We start from the raw sequence: 14,910 nt of genomic DNA, 5'->3' as shown, positions 1-14,910 counted from the left end.
TCTGAGAAGGGATGTCTCTCCTTCAGTTGTGGCCTCATGTTGTGGGGGAGGAAGCCCATGCCCTCTGCCCATCCGATTCCCCAGAATTTAACACACCCGGGCTCAGCTCTAGCTACACGGGAGTGTACTGCGGCTGCTCCCCTATCCGGGGCGGCGACATTCTCAGAAGCAGCGGGAGTGTTGGCTGTAGGACCCCCGAGTTAAATTGCAGCCGCCCACTGGGATGCGAGCCGCAGGGGGCGGGGGTGTGTCGGGAAGCCCGGGTGATTGGCTCCATCCTGCCGGAGCGGCAGCCGCTGGCTTTGCTCTGCCGGAGCCAGAGCCCGGGAGCCCTCAGCATGTGTGTGGGGTGCCCCGGCTGGGGATCCCAGTGCCCGGGGCTGCCGCCGCCACTGTGAGCGACAGATGCCCCTCCCTCCAGAGAGGCACTTGGAGGGCCAGCCCAGGCCGCGGGGGCGGGTGCAGGGGAGCCAGGGCCCGTGCCTGTGTGAGCGTGTAACCCAGGAGCCGGGGCCCCTTGCAGGCTCAAGGACTGGCCGGCCAAGGACGAGAACGCTTCCTGAGACACCCGGCTCTCCTCTTCCCCGGGTGAAAGTGGCTTGGGAAATCGGAGTTCTCTGTGTGATGGAAGAAAGAAATCCAGAGTGGCAGCCGCCGCCGGCTGGACAGGGTGTGTGTTTGGAAAGGAGGAAGAGGAGGAGGAGGAAGAGGAGGAGGGCAAGGAGGAGGAGGAGGAAGAGGAGGAGGGGCGAGTGATGCAAGGGTTTTGAAAACGCTACCTAGATGTGGGAGGTGGAACCTGGTCATTTGGTTCAGCTTTTCCCAGCAGGTATCGCTCCCCTGGGGAACTTGGGTAAGTCCATAAATAGCTCTGCTGACACAAAGGAGCTCTGTCTGGGGAAGGCAGCCGCTTGACACGGGCAGCCAGGCGGCCAGGAGCTAACACAGCCACGGCCGCCTGCCTGCCCCGCCGCCTGCCTGCCCGCCTGCGGGAGGAGCCCCGCGGAGACCGGGCTGGCGGGCTGGCCGGCAGGAGCGGCAGCCAGGAGCCTCCTGGGTCCTTGCTGGAGTGTCCTGGGTAGGTGCCTTGGTGACAGGGTGTGTGTGTGGTGGCCGGGGGGCTCTTGTCCATGCCACCTCATGCTTCTGTTTCTATTGTTTCTTCCCCAGGGCAGCCATTGATGGCATGTTGCAACTAATTGGTGTGTATTATGCTCTGAGATGGCTCTTTGTGTGTGTGTGTGTGTGTGTGTGTGTGTGTGTGTGTGTGTGTGTCTTTCTCAGGGTCGAGGACCCACAGGGCTAGGGCTGTGCTACCACTGTGTGCTGCTCCCCACTTTCAGGCTTGCCAGCCGGCTTTTCTTTCTGGGAGAAAGGAATGTTTGGTGACCACAAGTTGGGACACTGCCTGGAGAGGGAGCGTCCGCCAGCCGCGCTGGTGATCCTGTCAGGGATGCTGACCGCGTTCCAGGCACCAGGGATGGCTGCTCTTGCCTACTTCGGTGATCGGGAAGGAGGTGGTCTGGGGGAGGGCGGTCTCAGTGGGGGGCTTGGCTCTGATGGAGAGACTTCTGCTGAAATGTACACGGGAAGCACAAGTGGGGAGGCTCCGTCTCCTGAGTCCCTGGAGGAAAGTCCTGCACCTGCTCCCTTGGCTCCAGTTGAGATCTGTAGGGAGGGGATAATTGCTAGAGACCTGTTCACCCCGCAGAGCTAGCCGCTCTGAGGGGACCGAGCCAATCACCTGGAAGCCCCACATCTCTACTCTTGTCCTGAGGTGTCCAGGAAGAACCTTTGTGCTCTGGGACCTTAGGGCTGTAGAAGAGCCTGTGGTCCAGATTGGGAAGGGGCCGTGTCCACACCACAGGTCTTTGGCCAGGACCAGGATGGAGGACTTCTGTCTTCTGGAACAGCGAAACAGGATACATGGACGCCGTCACCCTCCCTGAGCTATGCAGCTCCTCTCTGAATCCGACATTCCTGGCTCAAGATGCCTAGTTCAGTACGGGGCCACCAGCCCCTTCCCCGAAAAAATTCTACCTCCTGCTGCCCTCAGGCCTATGGCCGGGGGCTCTCTGGCTCCTGTCTCCAGATGGCTGGAGTGGGTGTATCTCTGGGAAGGATGGAGCTTCAGTGCCTGCCCACCAGTGCCCTCAGATCCCAGCTGAGGCACGGCGGCCACAGTCAAACTTTCCACCAGGGCCCCTGGAGTCCTCTGCGCCCAGCCAAGGGGCGCCTCCCTTCTTCCCCAGCCGTAGCACGTGGCATGGCTTAGCCCAGGACGGACCCTTCAGGGAGCCAAGTGCCACAGCAGGGCTTGCATCGGGCTCAGGCTGGCATCTGAAGCAGCCAGGGGGACGGTGGAGACAGAGGCAGCCGAGGCGAGTGACCCCCTGTTGGAAGTCTTCAGGACCTTGAGTCAGGAATCGTTGCGGGGACTTCTGATGATAGAACTTGGTATCAAAGAAACCCTCCTGCCCTCCAGCTTTCTTGCCTTTGGGCATGTCCCTGCTGCCTGGAAAGCCCGTTTCTTCTGTCCAGGTCTTAATCCTGGAGAACCCAAACTTCTACAGCCAGAGCAGCACTCGTGTTGGAACCTGTGTGTCCGCTGGTGGTGGCCCCCAGGGTGGTTGCATTCACATCCGTTAGGTCTTATTCATCTCTAGGTCCCAAGGGCCTAGCCTGCGGCCCAGGGCATGGTAGGAAGGGGCTAGGATGGACTTTCCTTGACATCCAGGTCAGCTCCTCCTGCCTGTCTTACTCTTTGTGGCAGAGAGTGGGCCCCATCGACTTGAGAACCTGGTGTGGCGTCCCTTGGGAGGACCTAATTTCTGTGTGGGGCCGAGGGGCTGTTTTGCTCCCATAGGGCCAAGAGGTTGGGGGGGGGGGGGGGATTTGACAGGAGGTGGGAGAGGGAGAATCTTGGCTTCAACCTGTCTGAGGTCATGGTCTCGAGAGCCCACCCAGGCGTCATGCTGGGCTGGGTTGTGTTTACACTATGGCTTGGGCCATGGAGGATGGAAAGGGAAGTTCCGCTGCTGTGAATGTGATGTCCATGGTCCTTTGCATGGACTACAGTGGTTTGGCACCGAGCTTGGGCCCCCTTGGGATGGTCCCCCCAACCATGGAGGTGGATCTGGGGGTGTGTGTGAGGAGGGGTTCTCAGCAGAAGGGTGCCTGGCTTCAGAAGAGGCACTGTTGAGGAGGGAGTGCCCATCCCAGGTGGGTTCCTGGAGGCCCTGATACATCTTCCCATTTAGTTTCCCGAGGCCCTGGAGATGACTGGGTCCCTGTGCCTTCTGGACAGACAGGGGACTAAGGCCGGGGAGGAAGGACTTGCCTGAGGTTATGTAAAACTCAGCGGTCAAGTGGGGACGAGACCCCAGGTCTCTGGTTCCCCAGCCCGAATCTACTGGGTGACTCAGAGTACCTGGCTTTCATCTTGATGTCCCCCCATTTTCCAGACTCCCCAGTGACCCATCCCTTGCTAGAACCCCTCTGGCTTACCAGCTGGAACCTGGCTCTCCTCTGAAAAACGACGTGCCATAGAGAAAGCTCTTGCTTGGCCAACAGGCCAGAGACTGAGGCACATTCTAGCTCCTAACCACTGGATGATCTCAGGCAAAATTTTCCCCGCCCCCTCCTCTGGCTCAGTTTCCCCTTTGGAGTAACCAGAAGCTGGGCCAGGTGCCTTGCAGCCATCCAGTTCTTTGATTCTCTGTGGACCCTCTTCTCTTCTGAGTGTCACTGGTCAAGGCCGGGGTCTGGCTCAGCAGAGAAGCAGCCCCTAACCTGTTTTTCAGGCAGTTTTGGTCAGAGGCCTGCTCTGTAAGCAGGAGTCCAGGCCAGGGCTGGGGAGGTTTGTTGTTGTTTGTGGAGCCAGACTGTTTCCAAGATGTCATTGCTCAGGGAAAACCGTCATTCCTCCCAGGGATAAACAAGGCTGCTGACGGCTCAGCCCGCTAAGCCCAGAGAGGCTGGAGCCACTCACAGCAGGCCAGCCAGGCTCAGCCCCGGGGAGCTGCCACCTTCTCCTGCCCAGGCAGCTGTACCCAGGCCTCTGGGATTGGGGCGTGGTCGGGGCAGGACTGGGGAGAAGAGTGTTGGGGGGGCAGGAGGTGCTTGGCAAATCAGAGCCTCCAGGCACAGAGGAGAGAGCAGGGGTCCCAGAAGACCCTCTTACCCTCTTTCTCCAGCTGTGGGCCCTCCAGCATGCCCCCAGATGTATGGATAGCTGCCAGGTGTGCCTTCTGTCCCAGATGGCCCGGGGCTCGACCCCTTCCCTGCCTGCCATGGGCCAGCCTGCTTGCACGTGGCACTGTAGATCAGGCTGCCGTCGCCGGAGAACCGTCAGCGGCTCCCAACTTAGAAAGGCAGGGGGTGTGGGAAGTTATCTGGAACTGGGCGTGTCTTTCTCCACATGTCAGAGGCTCTCTGTGGTGTCCTCAGTTACCTCCTGGTGAGGTTAGCCTCAGGCCAATAGCAGAACTCAGGCACTTGGGGCAGGGTGGCAGAAGGTGGGAGAGCATGAGGGGTGGGGGAGGAAGAGCTGGGCAGAGCCTCTGGGAGCCAGCTGGCTGGCCACAACCTTGGAAATAAGCTGGGGGGGATGGTGGTGGGGCATGGAATGGAAGGTCGTGTGGCCCTGCATCTCCTTAAGTCAGGGGTTGCAACTGACGCCCATCGGGGACACAGAAACTGTCACTGCTCAGACCTTGATTGATGGAGTTCCCCGCAGCTCTGAACTTGTCTTCTAGGCCTGCCTCCCTCCCTTTCTCATTTATTAAACACTTGCTATGTACCATGCACTGGCCAGGTACTGGAGGTGTAGACATAAAGGACCCAACCTTCAATCTATTGCTAACGATGGGCATGTGATGGATGGTAACAACACAGCCCTGATGGGGAGATTTGAGGAGCAGGGAACCTTGAGGAAGCTTCCAAGCCAGCCTGGGAACCTCTCTCTGCAAAGCTTCCTGCAAGAGGCAGGGCGGAGTCTGGATGCATAGCTGCTTGTCCATCGAAGGAGCAGGTCTCTATCCTGGTCTGTCCACCCTTCTGCAGTGTAGATGCAATTCCCGCCTGGCCACAGAAAGCACCTGTGTGCGTCCAGGCACTGTCCTAATCCGAGGGGGAGGCTGTGTGGTGTGCTTTGTGTGGGCGCATGGGCTCTGGACTGGGAAACAGGCTTTCCCATGTTACAACTGTGCACCCCTGGGCAAGACGCTGAACCTTGCCTTGCCTGCGTCTCTTCAGGCAACGGCCCAGCCTCACTGGGTTAAATGAGATGATGTGTGTACATGATGTGCTCCATGTGCACTAACGCTGAGTCGTGGCGGCGGCCAAGCGCCACCCCACGGTGGCTGTTCTTGAACAAGATGATGTGGGCGAAGCAAGGCGCTTGGCGTGGGGTCTGACACAGAGTTGGCGTTCCGGAAACGGGAGGTGGTACAGCGGCTTTTGGGGGAGTCGGAGTGTGCTATCAGAGATGTGCACCAAGGAGGGGCTCACGGCCGAAGGAGGGAACAGGGGACACCAGGGAGAAGGCTTCTGTTTGTCTTTAAATAAACTTCTCCATTGAAATGCAACATAGTTACAAAATGGTTGGAACTATATAGCTGATGAATTTTCACAAAGTGAGCAAACTCTCCAGGTCAAGAAATAGAATATTCTAGTACTCTAGAAATACCCCTGCACCTTCCCATTTCAGTCACTACCGCCTTAAAAGTAACTGCTGTCCTGACTTCTCTCACTGACTAGCGTTGCCTGATTTTGAACTTTGTATACATGGAATGACCAAGCATGCACTCTTTTTAAAACTTTTTAAAAATGTTTATTTATTTTTTTAGAGAGAGAGACAGCGTGAGTGGGGCAGGGGCAGAGAGAAAGAGGGAGACAGAATCCGAAGCAGGCTCCAGGCTCTGATCTGTCAGCACAGAGCCCATTGCGGAGGCTCGAACTCACGAACCATGAGATCGTGACCTGAGCCAAAGTTGGACGCTCCACCAGCTGAGCCACCCAGGCGCTCCAAGCATGCACTCTTTTATGCTGATTTCTTTGGATCTGCATTTTGATGATGAGCTTTGTCAACATAACTGTATGAAGTCTTATTTTGTTCCTTCTCACTATCGTAGTCTATTTCATCGTGTGAATATGTTGCAATTTATCCCTTCTCCTGCTGATGAACATTTGGCTTGTTGCCAGCTGGAGGTTAACATGAAGAGTACTGCTATGGAGAATCTCACAGATGGCTTTTGATAGGCTGTATATACTTTCCTGCTGGGTAAATACCTAAGGTTTACAGTTGCTGAGTCATAAAGTGGTATATAATTAGCTTTAGTAGATACTATCATATAATTTTCCCAGGCGTGACACCAGTGCCCTCTCTGAGCTGTGGAGGAGAGAAGCTTGTGTCTCCACATCCTCACCACCACACCAACCAGCATTAGATATTGTGATAACTAAATATGACTTTAATTTGCATTTCCTTGGTGACTGATGAGGTTCGGGACCTTTCTTTATGTCAATTAGCCACCTCTTAGTGAAGCACCTGTTCAGGTTTAACCTTCCCCCCTCCTCCCATTTTCTACTGGGTTGTCTGTCTTTTTCTCATTGATTTGTGGGAGCTTAAAAACATTCTGGGTATGTTAGACACGGCAAACATCTCTTACTCTGGGTCTTGCCTCTTCACTCCTTTGAGGAGCGTGTGTATCCTCTGAAGTAAAGAAGTTCTTAATGCATCCCAACTTGTTAGTCTTTTTCTCTACAGAGAGTGCCCACTGAATCCTGTTTCTTTGCCTGTTACAAAGTTGTGGATGTGTTCTATGCTATCTGCCAGAAGTTCTGTTGTTTTGTGTTTCATATTTAGATCCGAAATCTGCTTGAAACAGATTCTTATATACGGTGGATGGTGGAGTCAAGTCTCATTTCCTCGGGATGGTTATCCAATTAATGAAAAAAAACCATCCTTTCTCATTGTAAAGGATCATCACCTTTGCAAGAAATCAAGAGGGCAATACGCACGTGGCTGAGCTAAATTTTGAAGGCTGAGTAGGAGTTGACTCCGGGGGACAAGGGTGTTGTAGGTAGGAAGTACAGTGAGCAGAGGTTTAGCGGCTCCTGAGAGTGGAGTGTGTTTGGGGAACTACAACTAGTTTAGACTGGCTGGGGGGGAAGAGCGGCACCGTGGTGGGGCGGTCAGGTGGCAGGGCCCGAACGCACAGGGTAAGCAGCTGGGACTGTCCGAGGGGGGCGGGCGGGTCTGCCGCAGGAGAGGAATATGATCAGGTTCGCGCGAGGGAGACGAGGAGGAGGGTTTGGGAACAGAATGCAACCCCAGAGAAACCCAGCCTCAACGTCACCCCTTAGCAGAGAGTCTGTCTCCTTCAGCGAGGCAGGGGTGGAGGTCACAGCATGCCTGGAGGGCCTTGGAGGTGACCTTTGGCCACAGGGTTGTGGCTGAGCCCTGTGGCCAGATACCCATTTTGGCATCCTGGAATGGAACATTCTGGCATCCTGGAATGGAAGGGTGTCCTCCTTCAATTATTCCCACTCAGTGGCCCCAGCACTGAAGGCGCAGAAAGAAGGATATTTTAGGAACTAGGGCAGACAGACAAGGGTTGGGGTCTCTGAAGAGGGGGTGCCATACCTTGAACCCTGATTCCTCCAGGCTGGCTGAGATTCAGAGCTGGGTACACCCTCCCCACCGACCCAGAAGATGTGACCTGGAGAGGGGAGGGATTTGGCCCAGGCCACACAGGGAGCCTGACTGACCCAGCCTCCGGGGAAACCGAGCACAGGCTCAGCTACCTCTCCAGCCTCCAGGGCCTTTGGTATGGGCCTCCGTGTCCTCCCCTGAAATGCACCAATAACAGTGCTCCCATCTTAGGGGGCATAACGTGCCAAGGGTCCTCTCCCAGAGTGGGGTGCAGGGAAGAGGACCGATGCTCTCGGTGATGATGATAGCAATAAGGTGATCACAGGAATTGGAAATGTTCATCGAACACTTGCGCTGTGGTTGTCTCCCAGCAGGGCCGTGATGTAGTAGGGCCAGTTACTTATATCACCATTTCCAGATAAGAACATTGAACCTTGAACAGGGGACGCAGCCTGCCCAGAGGTTAAAGGCACCAAGCTAGGAAGTGGCAGAGGCAGGATGTGAACCTAGGCTTGTCTGTCTCCAGACCTCCGTTCTCCACCAGCATTGGGCTTCCGCCTCTCGCCCATGACCCCTGGCTCTGAAGACCCTCTCTGTTTTCAGAGCTTTAGCTTGGAGTGAAGCCTAAGAGTTCGGGTTAGTCCCTCTATCCACTAGGAGGGAGAGCCGAGCGGTGGAGAGGGAGGGCCCCCCAGTGGGCTGAGCACAGCCTTGCACCAGGCCCTGCCCTCTGCCCCCATGGGCCCTGTCACATCGACTCAGCCACAGGGATAGGAAGTGAGATTTGACCCCAGGCCTGTCTGATTCCAAATCCTGGTCTCATGACCACAGTGCTATTTGTGCCCTTCCCTGGGGTCCTCCTAGCTGGGCAGAGCTTTTTTGTTTGATCAGCCCAGCACAGAATACCACAAAGAAGCCACATGCTTCTGGCTCTCCCCACGCACCAAGGGGTCTCTGGAGGGAGACAGTTGGGAAAGGTCACCAGGGGTATGGAATCCCACCCCGCCCCCCACCAGGTGAGTCGGACACCTGTCCCTTGGTCTCCAGCAGTTTGTGGTAGGAGCAGGGCCCCTTATCATGCCTAGCATGGTGCCTGGCCCAGAAGGGTGCTAGGGAGGGAGAGGGTGAGGAAAGGCAGGGAAGGGGCAAGAAAGAAGGAAAGAAGGCCACGGGGTAGTAGAAAGAGAAAGGGCTTTGGAGCCAGGCTGGCCATAGTTTCAGTTTGTCTCCTCTACTTACATGCTTTGTGATCTCGCACGTTTCTTAACCTCTCTGGGTCCCATTTTCCTCATTTGCCAACTTGGGCCAATGATCCTGACCACACAGGGCTGCAGAGGGTGAGAGAGGGTAGGGAAAGCAACTGTCACGGAGCCTGGCATCTGGAAGACACTCAATCTATGGTTTCTCTCTTCCTCTCTCCCCACCATCTTGTTCTCCATTTTCTGTTTCCATCATCTCTGGCTCCACCTCCCCTCTCTCTCCAGCAGAACGTAAGCACTGCTCTCAGGGTCCAATTCCAAGTCCAAATTCCTTACCATGTCCATGCTTCTGCTCCATGAAAACACCTGCACTTCCTCGAATGTTCCATGCTGTCTCTGTTTCTGGCCTGGATATCCTCTCCCATCCCTGTCTCCATTACCTCCTCCAAGAGCCATCCCTACCTTTCTTGCTGCCTCTGTACCTACCCCCTGGAGGGATAGTGGGTGGGTGGGCAGTTGACATGAGTCCTTCACCTGGTTCTCTGCCCCATAGATCAGCACCTTCCGGGAAGGGGAGGCATCTTGTCACTGTTTGCCCTGCACAGGCTCTGGCACATGGCTGGAGATCTGTAGGTATTTGCTGAGTGACTCTGGGGGTGAGGGTGGGGGTGTCAGTAGGAGGAAGCCAGAGACACAATCTTGATGAGCCAAAACAGGGCATGCCCCAGACCACAAGAGCAGGGCAGGCTGGGGGTTGGCAGGAACACAGAGAGCCCCCTAGCCAGGGCATCCCAGGGAGCATTTCACTGGGCTCCAGTGGACTTGAGGAAGTGGACACAATAGGGAAGTGAGTCTGTGTGGGCACACGTGTGGATCAGGTGGAGAAAGCAGTGGCAAGTAGGAAGGGGAATGCTGGCGGGGCCTTCAGGGGGCTGGTTCTGAGCAGAGAGCCCAGAGGTGGGGCAGGAGAGACCCTTGGGGCTTCGCTCTCTCTTTTTGACAGAGGCGCCGGGTCCCTATGGGGACAGGAAGCACCTGGGGACAGCCTTGCTCTCCACTCTCACCCCTTTCAGGAGAGAAGAGGGCCAAGGTGTGTGGAAGGGGTCTTTGGCCTGTGGGGGCCACCAACCCAGGCCACCCACACCCACTGAAGCAGTGGTATCTGGGACCCAAGGGAAGGAGCTTGGCAAGGTGGGGACGGGGGAGCTTTGTCCGGGAAACCCACACCTTGGGAACTGCTTTCCCCGCCCAGTGAGAAGCCAGGCATTCAGGATGGTGCTGGGCATCGCACTAAAGCTCCAAAGGCCAGGCCTGAGGACAGACATGTCCCTCTGGCTTGCCCAGGTAGCAGTTCCAAGAGCAGGGAAGCTTCTAAGAGGGGTGGCCTCATTTCTCCTTCCTCAAGGGCTCTTCTTCCCTGTGTTGACTTTGTCCCCACAGCTTCTGGACTGGAAGAGCTACTTCTTCCCTGTGCCTCAGTATTCCTTTCAGTCAATGAGTATGCTCCCTGTTGTACCGTGTGTTGCCGTCCTGAGTCTCCAACAGACCCATGAGTAGTTGTGGGATCCTTTAGAGATGGAGAATTTTCCATCTGCATTCAAATTCCTTCTTCCTTTCTCTCTTGCAGTTGGGCCTCTGTTAATAGGAGACATGAATGGGTAGCCAACTCGACTCCAGGGAGCTGGCCAGCTGCTTATCTGGGGAGGAGGGGCCGCTGAGGTTACGCCTTTTGTTCATCGGCTCCCCATTATGGCGGGAGTGGTGTGCATTGGCACCGGTCTGCATTCTTGTCCTGATTCTGTTGTATGACCTTGTTGCATGGCCTCCCTTCTCTGGGTCCCACTCCCCTTATCTGTTAACTGGGGCTGCTCCCAGAATTCTCTGCGGAGTTAGAAAGGAGTCAAGATACCAGCTCTACTCTTAGGGAATCTTATCCGGTAAAGTCTGGAACTGGGCCTAGAGAGAGATATTTTTAAAATCCTCCACCGGTGATTCTGAAGGGTACCTCTCTTTTGAGAACCAATAGTCTGGATCAGTGCTATTTTTAAGGTGCAAAGTAATCTCTTGGAATCTTGGTAAAATGCAGATTCTAATCCAGCAGCTGTAGGTCGAGGCCTGATTCTAGATTTCGTGTGGGTTTCCAGGTGCTGCTGCTACTGCTGGTCCAGGGGCCACACTGTAGGTCCTAAGATTCTAGATGGTCCCATGACACTCACTGGATTGCCCATTCATCCATTCATTCTCATCAAACACTTGTGGGTAGTGGAGGGAGGTGAAGCCAGAGGAAGGCAGAGCCCAGACTCCCTCAGGGCTACAGGATTGGGATTTTAGCTGTAGGGCACTGGGGAGCCCTATCAGGGCTTTAAGCAGGGGAGTGACAGGGTCAGATTTGCATAAAAGGCTCCCTGGCACCGGGACCAAAGGGGTCTGGTCTGCATCAATTCTGGTGGGAGAGGACAGTGTCTGGGGGAAGGTGGTGGAGGGAGTGGAGAGATTATTGTTTCCTAAATTAATAGACTTTGTTTTTTAGAGCAGTTTTAGGGATTGAGAAGAAACTATAGAGAGTTCCTGTATTCTCCCTGAACCCACACTTGCATATCCTACACCGGCAGAGTGATTCTGAAAATATCCCAAGGGACAGTCAAGAGGTGTTGGTGGCTGGCCAGAGTCGGGGGGCAAGGGGGATGGTAGTGGAGGGAAAGGGAGAGAGGGTGGTACCGGTCCCTGGTTGGGCAGCTGGCGGTGGCATCATTGATGGAGTGAACTGGATTCGGCGTGGGGCGTGTGGAGCTGGGGGCACGGCGAGAGGTGCAGAGGCAGGCCTCTGTCTCTGTGCCTAGGCTCTAGCCACCCAGGCCCCCTTTGGTCCCCCAGTGTGCAGGTGTCCCTGGTGAGCCCTCCCCTGCCCACAAGCAGATCTGGGGCTCAGTGACCTTGCGGAATGGCCTTTCCCACATGGCGCTGCGTTCTCTCCTGTGCCACTTTATGGGTTTCCTGCCCATCACCCATCACACTCTGCACCTATTACATGTTTCTGTGGGCGACTGACGAAGTGGCTCAGGTCAGGCCTTCCTCCCTGGCCTGGAGTCTCACCCGGGACAGGGATTGTGTCTTTTCAGTGTCCTGTTGTGCCCCCGACACCTAGGACGGTGCTTGGGAGCAGCGCTGTCTCATGAGTACTTGGAGAACACTCACCTCTGGAATCCAAGTGCAGGAGACAGGTCGGGGCTGGCAGTGGGTGGCTGGGTGGTGGCCAGATGGCATGGATGGTGACTGAACCCCAGGGGAGCGGATGGGTGCACAAGGGAGTGTGCAGGACTGAGAGGGGCAGGGGTCCGGGACGGGTTCCTGTGGGCAGGCTGAGAGGCCCATGACCTCACAGGGTCGTCGGATGGCCGGGAGGAAATCCAAGGAGGGAGATGTTGATGCTGGGCCACGCTGCAGCGGTCATGGCTGCTGCACTAGGGCTTCCGGTGGCCGCATGGTGCCAAGCTGTGGGTGCACACCAGCTCAGCACTCCTCCTGCACCGAGGCGCTGTGGTGAATCCCATGTTATAGCGGAAGAAACAGAGGCTCAGAGAAGCTATACCTGAGGTCACCCAGCCAGTGAGTGAGGCGGGGGTCAGTCTCCAGAGCTCTCACCACAGTACAGTACCATCTCCATCCTCCTTGTTCTATGCCAGGCCTGCCATGTTGAGCACCAGGGAGGTGGAGAGCTTCTGAGAGGCCCTGAGCTGGCAGGCAGAGGTGGGGGCAGGGGTGTCCCGGCCTCCAGGTGTCAGGAAATCAGGCTGAGGATCTGCACCAAGGCTGGGCTGGAGGAGCTAAGCCAGGCAGCTGAGGTTCCTGGGAGCCAGCGTCATGCCAGGGACCCAGAAGCCAGGAGCTGCTGGGGGAACCCAGAATGTGCCAAACCTGAAGGAGCAACCCCTCAAAAGTCAGGCATGGAGGTCAGGTGCTAGGCAGAAATTCGAATAACCTCTCCCTTTCTCTAGCAACTTTCCAGCTGACAGAGCACTTTCCTGTCCTTTCTCAGACTTGGTCCCCTCAGCCCTCTGGGAGGGGGGTGGGGTGTATGGCAGGAAGTGTCCTCACATCAGGGCCCGTGTGGTGGCAGAGAAAACCAGAAGTGATAGCCCGGTCACCCAGCTACCGAAGGATGGAGTGAGGATCCCAGCCCAGGTCTTGGGCTTTACGTCCAGCGCTCTATCTGTAAGATCCCAGCTGAATGAGGGTGACCCAGAGACAGAGGCAAACCCCAGTTCACACCCCCACCTCCTGTGCAGGAAGTGGTTTTCCAGGGCATCTGTGCTGGAGATGATGAGTCATCACAGAGTGAGAGCTGCAGGTTGACTCTGGGGTCAGCAGAGCAGCTGTGTGACGTTGGGCAAGTCACTTCCAGAAGCTTGCTGCCACCCTCCTCCCCCAGTACCAGGTGTGGGGGCAGGGGAGGGGGCTCTGGGGCACAAGAGATGCCCTAGGAGTCCTACCTACCGCCCTTCCCAGCCTGTTCTGAGTCCCATATTGCACTGCAGGTGGGATTTGATTAGATCCTGAAGGGCAGCTTCCTTAGGAGGGCCTGGTTCATTTCCTATGTGCACAATTTACACGGGTCCAGCCAAGCCAGACACGAGGGATGGGAGAGATACGGACTCCCCACAGCAAGGGGACAGCTAGTGACAGAGCACTGTGGACCCAAGGCCCTGGGCCAGCAGGCCCATCTCTCTGGAGCACTGTGGCCAGATTCTTATCACCCCAACCTGTTGCAAAGCTGCCTAACTGGGTTTGGCCTCCACCGGAAGCGTTTGGACCAATTGTCCAGCCTCTTGTTTTCTTCTGCTCAGCAGAGGGCAGGGGTTGTGTCTTTCTGTCCCTTCAGGGCCTTACTCAGTGCCTGGAGAATGAATGACCACATGTGTGTTTGTATGTGGGCGCCTCCCCCGTAGACCTTCCTCCACCCCCACATCCTGCTCACACTGCCCAGGGCAGTTTTGACACAGCAGGGCTCTGCGAGCGTCACTCTGTTCCTCGTAGGACAGTCCCACGCCTGGCAGCCTGGTATCCATTGGGACATGCTCTCATCTTGATCTCTTTTCCTGTCCAAATTCCTTCACTTGCCACCCCTTCCCACCCCCTCCCCCCACAAATCTTTGAGGTTTCCTCTATTTGCTCTAGAACCTGACTCCCGCAAGGCACTCCCAACCCCGGGTCTCCCAGAAACACTGGCCTGACCAAACCTACCTGGGCATTCACATGAGCCCCGCCCTGGAGCACAGGAAAGAACCAGAGAGCTCGGGTCCTTCTTTGCAAGTATCTGCCAGTGTGTGCGGGGGCCAGGTGCAGGGCTCAGGGAGTGTTCACTAGTGTGGACTCCTGGGTCCACCATACTTGTGTCTGAGGGCCTAACGGAGCCCGGAGACACCCTTGGCCTGGAGACATGAGTGCTAATAGTAAATCAGCCTCTAATTTCTTAGGTCATTCCCTTAGCCTCCGGGACCTCAGTGTCCCCATTTGTAAAATAAGACTGGACTAATGATAGCCACCATGTTATCAAATGCTTCATGGGGAGCCGTGAGGATAGTCTTAGTGCGGTGTGATATCATGACGCTGTTCCAGGTGACGAGATGGGGACCAAGAGGGTGAGAGGCCTGCCAGAGACGCACGGCTAAGGGTGACACCACGGACTTCAGGGCACCCTCAGAGCCCTGAGAGGCCGTGGGTGGCTTCTCTGCTGCCTGGGGCGTGCAGGGGCCCCCTGGGGACTGCAGCACTTCCCCTCTGGGCTTTGTTTGGTTTGGCCTCAGTCTGGGGCAGGATTGGCAGCGGCTGGCTGACTTGCCCTTCTGGTTTTGGGTCTGTGGCTGAGCTTTCCCCAGGGGTAGGCAGGGTTGGGCTCTGCCACTGCAGAGGGGTGCCCCACCCCCAGGAAAGGGGAAACACAGCCTGCCCCCCACCCCCACCCCACCTTCACGGCCACTCCATGCCAGGCCCTGAGGGGCACCAGTTGCTGCTTCCTTCTGTCTGTTCTTCCAGGCCCAGGGTCTGGCCCAAGGG

At 56.4% G+C, this 14,910-nt stretch overlaps 1 protein-coding gene across 8 annotated transcripts in view; it reads left to right on the top strand.

Moving 5' to 3' along the window:
* The window catches only part of RGS3 (regulator of G protein signaling 3), a 121,154-nt gene that overhangs the window by 89,253 nt on the left and 16,991 nt on the right, over positions 1–14,910 (top strand). Inside the window, exon 1 of one of the 8 annotated variants that reach the window (XM_029919841.1) lies at positions 460–670. The exons of 5 other annotated variants lie outside the window; for them this stretch is intronic. The gene's annotated coding sequence lies outside the window, so the exon portion shown is untranslated. Of the gene's footprint in view, positions 1–459; positions 671–779; positions 854–892; positions 1,079–14,910 lie in introns of those variants that run through there. 2 more of the 8 variants (XM_029919839.1, XM_029919840.1) reach the window with 2 other exon arrangements.

This window comes from Suricata suricatta, chromosome 13, assembly GCF_006229205.1.
Source record: "Suricata suricatta isolate VVHF042 chromosome 13, meerkat_22Aug2017_6uvM2_HiC, whole genome shotgun sequence".
Taxonomy (NCBI): domain Eukaryota; kingdom Metazoa; phylum Chordata; class Mammalia; order Carnivora; family Herpestidae; genus Suricata; species Suricata suricatta.
Note: the sequence above shows the minus strand (reverse complement) of the source record. Positions and strands in the feature narration are given on the sequence as shown.